This window comes from Opisthocomus hoazin, unplaced genomic scaffold, assembly GCF_030867145.1.
Source record: "Opisthocomus hoazin isolate bOpiHoa1 unplaced genomic scaffold, bOpiHoa1.hap1 HAP1_SCAFFOLD_352, whole genome shotgun sequence".
NCBI classification, from domain to species: domain Eukaryota; kingdom Metazoa; phylum Chordata; class Aves; order Opisthocomiformes; family Opisthocomidae; genus Opisthocomus; species Opisthocomus hoazin.
This window is the reverse complement of record NW_027448752.1, coordinates 1-7,863: the sequence shown is the minus strand read 5'-3', so window position 1 is coordinate 7,863 and position 7,863 is coordinate 1. Positions and strand designations below refer to the sequence as shown.

General features: G+C 63.8%; 1 long non-coding RNA gene across 1 annotated transcript; it reads right to left on the bottom strand.

The window, feature by feature from the left end:
* Positions 1–6,830: 6,830 nt before the first annotated feature.
* Positions 6,831–7,838, bottom strand: LOC142359260 (uncharacterized). Its single transcript, XR_012762219.1, has 2 exons — positions 7,734–7,838; positions 6,831–7,061 (listed from the first exon to the last, which is right to left on the bottom strand). It is a non-coding gene; the product is annotated as an uncharacterized LOC142359260 (long non-coding RNA).
* Positions 7,839–7,863: the final 25 nt, after the last annotated feature.

Here is a 7,863-nt window from a genome sequence, read left to right as displayed (position 1 = left end):
GGCTATGGCTCCGCTCCTCCTTCGGCTCGCATCGGGCCCGGCACGGCAGCACCGGGCCCTCTACCGGCAGAGGGAGGGGCCGTCGCCATCAGCCCCGCTGCCCGCACCTGGGGCTCTTCCGGCCCCGGCCCACGGCTGGAGCCCACGATGCCGTCATTGGGCAAACACAAAGACTCTCTGAAGCCCTTTGGGCACTTCAGCAAGCAGGCAGGCGTTCCTTATTGCAGCGCCGGACACACAGGGCACGGCTCCTCCCAGCGCGCAAAGCACCTGCGCCACTCGAGCGGCAGTACCGAACTTTGCTCACCGGGTGGCAGCAGCGAGCTCTTGGACACGGCGCCACCGCGCATTGGCGCCGCCCGAGCCGCAGTACCGAACTTTGCTCACCGGGTGGCAGCAGCGAGCCCTTGGACACGGCGCCACCCGAGCCGCAGTACCGAACTTTGCTCACCGGGTGGCAGCAGCGATCGTACCGGCCCCTCCACGGCCACCCGCGCCACGGCAGCACCGGCCCCTCCACGGCCACCCGCGCCACGGCAGCACCGGGCCCTCCACCGGCACAGGGAGCGGCCGTCGCCATCAGCCCCGCTGCCCGCACCTGGGGCTCCCCCGGCCCCGGCCCACGGCTGGACCCCGGCAGGAACAGGGGGCCGTCGCCCCAGCCCCACAGCCCGTCCCCTTCTCCCCTGGCCTCTGGCGCAGCCCCTCGTCCCGTGCAAACCAAGCACAAACGCAGCCGCCAGGGCAAAAGGGACCGCAGGTCTTTACTCAGTCACGCACCCAGCCAGTCCCGGGAGCCGCTCTGCTCCGGGGCTCGGGGCCCCCGACGCTCCCTCTGCCCCTCCGACACCTCGGCACTCCTTCCCGCAGCTGCGCCCGTTGATTCAGCGGCGAACAGTCCGTCCGTCGCCTCCCGGAGCGACGCGCTGCTCGGCAGAGGCTGCCAAAAATGAGGAGCAGGGTGCAGGCCACTACAAGAGAGGAGAAAAGTGACAGGTGGCTGGACAGCGGCGGTGGAACGAGAAAGCACCAAGCAGGGAAAGGGACGGCGAGAGAAGGACGGGGACAGGCAGTCCCACAGAGACGGAGAAAGAAGCAGCAGCAAGAGAGCAAGAGCGGCAGCAGAAAGAAGAAGAGGGAGCAGGACACAGACCGAAAATGAAGAACGGGGAGCAGGAAGGAGATGCAAAAAAAAAACCCTGCAGCATGACAGAGGAAAAAAGAATAGCGGCAGGGACCTGGACAAAGAGAGATGAGGAAATAGAATAGAATAGACATGGAGAAAGCAGTAGATCTGTGACGTGCTACGGAGCCGAGAAGGAAGGCCTCGAATCAAGGGACGAGGAGGCAGACAGAGAGCACCAAAGACAGCAAAAGTACTGACAGGCTACAGAGCAGGAGGAAAGCAAAACTAGTAACCGGGAGCTGAACAGAAAGAGGGGAAGAAGGAAAAAAATGCCACAGGCTGCAGGGCAGAAAGAGGGAGGACCTAAAAGATGGGGACAAGTCAGAGACAGATGGAGAAAGAAGGTACACAAGAGCAGGAAAAAAAAATAATCGTAGCAGTGGGGGAAAGAGAGGGAGCCGGGGAGGGCCCAGGATGCAGAAGAGGGGTGACAGGGCCCCGAGGGCCCACGACTCACCGCAGCTCTCACTCTCGGTGCTGCCGGGAGACTTTGACACTTCAGATGTTTCTCTCCCCTTCTCTCTTCCCTTCTTCTTCCGCAGCTCCAATCGTTTGGCTCTCCTGCACCTGAGAGAAAATGCATGTGGCTGTCTTAGAGCTCATACGAGACGTGGCTTCCTAGGCAAGAAGCCTCAGGAACAGGACAGAGAAAAAGAGAGAATATGATGAGTGGGAAGCAGAACACACGGATCGAGAGAGAATTTGAATCAGAGGAGTAAACAAGGCAGGAAAGCGAGATAAAGACAGGGAAGAAGCCACAAAAAAGGGCCTTTCTGGCCTCTACTCGCACCCCCCGGCCTCCTTTTTTTTCTGGCCTCTACTCTCGCCCCCAGCCTCCCACCCCTCTGCAGCCTCCCACCCCTTTCCGGCCTCCCTTTTTTTCTGGCCTCTACTCTCGCCCCCGGCCTCCCACCCCTCTGCAGCCTCCCACCCCTTTCCGGCCTCCTTTTTTTTCCTGGCCTCTACTCCCCCCTCCTCGCCCCCCCCCCCCCCGCCTCCCACCCCTCGATAGCCTCCTAACTCCCTTTTTGCTGGCCTCTACTTAATTCAGCTTCCCACCCCTCTGCAACCTCCTACCTCTTTCCAGCCTCCACTCCGCCCCCCCAGCTTCCCACCCTTTTTCAGCCTCCCACCACCGTCCCACGCAGTGCAGGACACACTGACAGAGAGAGAAAAAGGACAGGCAACAGGAAGAAACGTACTAAGAAACAAAGAAAGGGTCAGACGAAGAAGGGGGTGGGTGGTCAGGGTTGGAATCCCAACACAAACCAGCAAGGGGATAGAGGACAGACAGAGAGGAAGACAAGAACGGGCCGGGAAGCAGGAAGAGAAGGAGAGAAAGGCAAAAAGGGAGAGCCGGCTGCACAGGCAGGTACAGCAAGAAACGACCGGACAGGCAGCAGGATCGAGAAAGAGAGACAGAAAAACTGGGGACAGGAAGCAGGACAGAGGGACGGCGAGAGGAAACAAGGGCCAGGGAGCAGGACAGCGGTGGAAAAAGAGGCACTGGGGCAGTAGGACAGAAAGAGAAGGAAGAAAGGCCAGAACAAGGACGGGGAATAACAGCAAAGGGAAAGAGAAGGACAAGGAGCGGGACAGATTGTCAGAGAAAGACAGGGACAGGGAGCGGGACAAGGTGATACTGAGAGAGAAAAAGGGGACAAGGAGGCAGGACAAAGTGAAAGACAGGCACAAGTAAGAGACGGGGGAGCAGGACAGAGACGGAGGGGGAAAAGCCTCAGCTGGGCAGCAGGAGACAGAGGCGGAGAAGGGAAAAAACAGCACCGGGCTGAGGGACCCTGAGGGAGGAATTAAAAAACAAACACAGGGAGCAGGACAAAACGACAGAGAGAGAGAAAAGGGACAGAGCAGGACAGCGTTGGGGGGAGAAATGCGACCGTGACGGGCAGCGGGAGAGAGGTATGGAGAAAGAAAAAAAATACCGAGGAAGAGAGAAAGGAAACAAGGGACAGCGAGCTGCACAGGGGGATCGAGAAAGAAAGGATGGGAGAGGGAATGGCGCAGAGAGAGAAAGGCAGAAAAAACAGCAAGAGGAAGCAGGGCAAAAGGACAGCAAGAGGAAAAAGGAAAGGGACAGGGAGCTGGACAGAGATGGGAAAAAAAGCAGCGGGGACACACGAAAAGAGACAGAAAGAGAAGGGCACAAAAGGATAGATGAGGACAGCGGCAGGATGGAGACGCAGAACAAAACCTGGGACGGTCAACCTGGGTGGGCGGGGAGCGGGTCAGAGAGCCGGAGAAAGGAAAAACTCTGCTGTGGAGCAGCAGAGGGGGACGGAGAAAGAAAGACAGGGACGGGGAGCAGGGCAGAGAAACGGAGAGAGAAAATAAGCGATGGGGAGCAGGGCAGAGCACTAGGAAGAGGAAAATAAGACAAGGGAGAAGACCGAGAAGCTCAGAGAGAAAGAAGGGTCGAAAGGAAACGCCAGAGAGGTAGAGAAATCAAGAAATACAGGGACGAGGAGCCTTGCAGAGACGGAGCACGAAAATGTAGGGCCGGTGAGCGCGAAAGAGGGAGAGAGAGACGGGGGCAGGGGGAGGAGATGAAGAAGAAAGGAGAGATAAAGATGGCAACGGAGCGCAGGGGACACAGACAGAGAGAGAAAAAGGACAGTGAACAGGAAAAAAGGGACCGAGAAACAAAGAAAGGGTCAGATCTAGACAAAGAGACCAAGAAAGGGGCGGGGGGCGTGTGTGCAGGGAAACCCCAAAACAAACCAGCAAGGGGCTAGAGAACAGAGAGGGAGAGAAAGAGAAGAAAGGGCCATGAAGCAGGACAGAGAAGGAGAGAAAGGCAAAAAGGGAGAGCAAAAAGAGAGTCGGCTGGACAGGGAGGTACAGTAAGAAACGACCGGACAGCCAGCAGGACAGAGAAATAGAGACAGGGAGCCGGCTAGAGAAATTCTGAAGGGAGAAAAAGAGGGAGAGGGAGCAGAACACACACACAGACAGAAGACGGGAGGTACAGGGAAAGGAAAACAAAAGGAAAAAGAAAAAAAAAAAAAAAAAATCACAGCAGCGTGGGAGAGAGAAGGATCCAGGGGACAGCTCGGGACACAGAAGAGGGGCGACAGGGCCCCGAGGGCCCGCCACTCACCGCAGCTCTCGCTCTCCGCGCTCCCGGGAGACTCTGCCGCTTCAGACGCTTCTCCGTCCTGCTCTCCTCCATTCCTCTTCCGTAACTCCGGTCGCTTGGCTGTCCCCCACCTAAGACAAAACGTCCATGTCTCGCAGCTCTTACGAGACAAGGCTCCCTACGCACGCAGCTGCACTCGCGCGCTCCACAACCGGACCATGCTGCTGCTGGTGACACATACAGACCCTGCGGGGCACGCTGGCGGCCTGGCCTGCTGCGGGCTACCAAGACGGAGCCTTCCTCACCCGCAGCGCCAGGCAGCTGCCAGCCAGGTGGCCTTCCATTTCTTCTTCTTCTTCTTCAGCCTTCTCGGGACTCTCCAGCTTCAGCCACGCCACCTCCTGTCCGCAGCCACTCAGCGCTCCGCCTCTCCCTTTTCGCCCCCACGCCGCCAGCACAGCGAGGCCCGGCACACGCAGCCCACACAAGCCTGGAGCGGGCGCAGCCAACGGCATCCCCAGGGCACGAACGGACAAACGCGTCCTCAGCGCAGCCCCTGCCACACATAAACAAGCAGCGGCGACCGCGTTCAGGGAGGCCGAGGCAGCCCGCACCACGGGCCTTGGGGGAGGCCGGGCGCTCCGGGACACAGGCTTCAGGGGACGTGAGGCAGCTGGGGGCGGCTGCGCGGGGCGAGCGGGGCCGGGGGAGCACTGCCGACTTGGGGGGGGGGGGGGGTGCCCGCCTCCTTCTCCCATTCCCTTCCGTCACCTCCCGCCTCTGGCCCCGGGGCTGCCCGCACCCGGCTCGCCTCCTGCAGCCTGCCGCAGCGGCCGGCTCCAAGCTTCCCGTCCCACCACCCTCGGGCAGCCACCACGCACCCCCGCACCCGCTGGAGGGGAGCCCGCGCCTCACCGCTGGCCTCTCTGCTCCCCCGCCGCCCCGGCACCGAACACCAGCCCGCCGCCATGCTGCTCCGCCGCACCGCGCATGCGCCACGAGCCGACGGCGCGCCGGAGGGGCCACACTCTGAGTCGAACGCCGGGCTGCAGTACCGCGTTGCGGCCAGGGGGCGGCGCCAGCGGGGGCGGCGCCAGCGGGGCCGGGGGCGGTGCCAGCGGGAGCGAAGGCGGTGCCAGCGGGGGCGGCGCCAGCGGGGGCGGGGGCGGCGCCAGCGGGGGCGGGGGCGGCGCCAGCGGGGGCGGGGGCGGTGCCAGCGGGGGCGGGGGCGGTGCCAGCGGGGGCGGGGGCGGCGCCGGCGGCGCCAGCGGGGGCGGGGGCGGCGCCAGCGGGGGCGGCGCCAGCGGGGGCGGGGGCGGTGCCAGCGGGGGCGGGGGCGGCGCCAGCGGGGGCGGGGGCGGCGGCGGCGCCATCGGGGGCGGGGGCGGCGCCAGCGGGGGCGGGGGCGGCGCCAGCGGGGGCGGGGGCGGCGCCAGCGGGGGCGGGGGCGGCGCCAGCGGGGGCGGGGGCGGCGCCAGCGGGGGCGGGGGCGGCGCCAGCGGGGGCAAGGGCGGCGCCAGCGGGGGCGGGGGCGGCGCCAGCGGGGGCGGGGGCGGCGCCAGCGGGGGCGGGGGCGGCGCCAGCGGGGGCGGGGGCGGCGCCAGCGGGGGCGGGGGCGGCGCCCAGCGCCGGCTCCGGCTCCGAGCAGACCCCGACTCGCGGCTCCGACACGGCGCCGCACCCCCATCGCTCCTTGCCCCCGACACGGACCCCGCCCTCCCGGGGGCTTTTCCCCGGGACCCGCCGCTCCATCCAACCCCACCCCCATACCCCGCGCTCACCTTCTCCCTCGCTGCAGCCGCAACCCGGCTATGGCTCCGCTCCTCCTTCGGCTCGCATCGGGCCCGGCACGGCAGCACCGGGCCCTCTACCGGCAGAGGGAGGGGCCGTCGCCATCAGCCCCGCTGCCCGCACCTGGGGCTCTTCCGGCCCCGGCCCACGGCTGGAGCCCACGATGCCGTCATTGGGCAAACACAAAGACTCTCTGAAGCCCTTTGGGCACTTCAGCAAGCAGGCAGGCGTTCCTTATTGCAGCGCCGGACACACAGGGCACGGCTCCTCCCAGCGCGCAAAGCACCTGCGCCACTCGAGCGGCAGTACCGAACTTTGCTCACCGGGTGGCAGCAGCGAGCTCTTGGACACGGCGCCACCGCGCATTGGCGCCGCCCGAGCCGCAGTACCGAACTTTGCTCACCGGGTGGCAGCAGCGAGCCCTTGGACACGGCGCCACCCGAGCCGCAGTACCGAACTTTGCTCACCGGGTGGCAGCAGCGATCGTACCGGCCCCTCCACGGCCACCCGCGCCACGGCAGCACCGGCCCCTCCACGGCCACCCGCGCCACGGCAGCACCGGGCCCTCCACCGGCACAGGGAGCGGCCGTCGCCATCAGCCCCGCTGCCCGCACCTGGGGCTCCCCCGGCCCCGGCCCACGGCTGGACCCCGGCAGGAACAGGGGGCCGTCGCCCCAGCCCCACAGCCCGTCCCCTTCTCCCCTGGCCTCTGGCGCAGCCCCTCGTCCCGTGCAAACCAAGCACAAACGCAGCCGCCAGGGCAAAAGGGACCGCAGGTCTTTACTCAGTCACGCACCCAGCCAGTCCCGGGAGCCGCTCTGCTCCGGGGCTCGGGGCCCCCGACGCTCCCTCTGCCGCTCCGACACCTCGGCACTCCTTCCCGCAGCTGCGCCCGTTGATCCAGCGGCGAACAGTCCGTCCGTCGCCTCCCGGAGCGACGCGCTGCTCGGCAGAGGCTGCCAAAAATGAGGAGCAGGGTGCAGGCCACTACAAGAGAGGAGAAAAGTGACAGGTGGCTGGACAGCGGCGGTGGAACGAGAAAGCACCAAGCAGGGAAAGGGACGGCGAGAGAAGGACGGGGACAGGCAGTCCCACAGAGACGGAGAAAGAAGCAGCAGCAAGAGAGCAAGAGCGGCAGCAGAAAGAAGAAGAGGGAGCAGGACACAGACCGAAAATGAAGAACGGGGAGCAGGAAGGAGATGCAAAAAAAAAACCCTGCAGCATGACAGAGGAAAAAAGAATAGCGGCAGGGACCTGGACAAAGAGAGATGAGGAAATAGAATAGAATAGACATGGAGAAAGCAGTAGATCTGTGACGTGCTACGGAGCCGAGAAGGAAGGCCTCGAATCAAGGGACGAGGAGGCAGACAGAGAGCACCAAAGACAGCAAAAGTACTGACAGGCTACAGAGTAGGAGGAAAGCAAAACTAGTAACCGGGAGCTGAACAGAAAGAGGGGAAGAAGGAAAAAAATGCCACGGGCTGCAGGGCAGAAAGAGGGAGGACCTAAAAGATGGGGACAAGTCAGAGACAGATGGAGAAAGAAGGTACACAAGAGCAGGAAAAAAAAATAATCGTAGCAGTGGGGGAAAGAGAGGGAGCCGGGGAGGGCCCAGGATGCAGAAGAGGGGTGACAGGGCCCCGAGGGCCCACGACTCACCGCAGCTCTCACTCTCGGTGCTGCCGGGAGACTTTGACACTTCAGATGTTTCTCTCCCCTTCTCTCTTCCCTTCTTCTTCCGCAACTCCAATCGTTTGGCTCTCCTGCACCTGAGAGAAAATGCATGTGG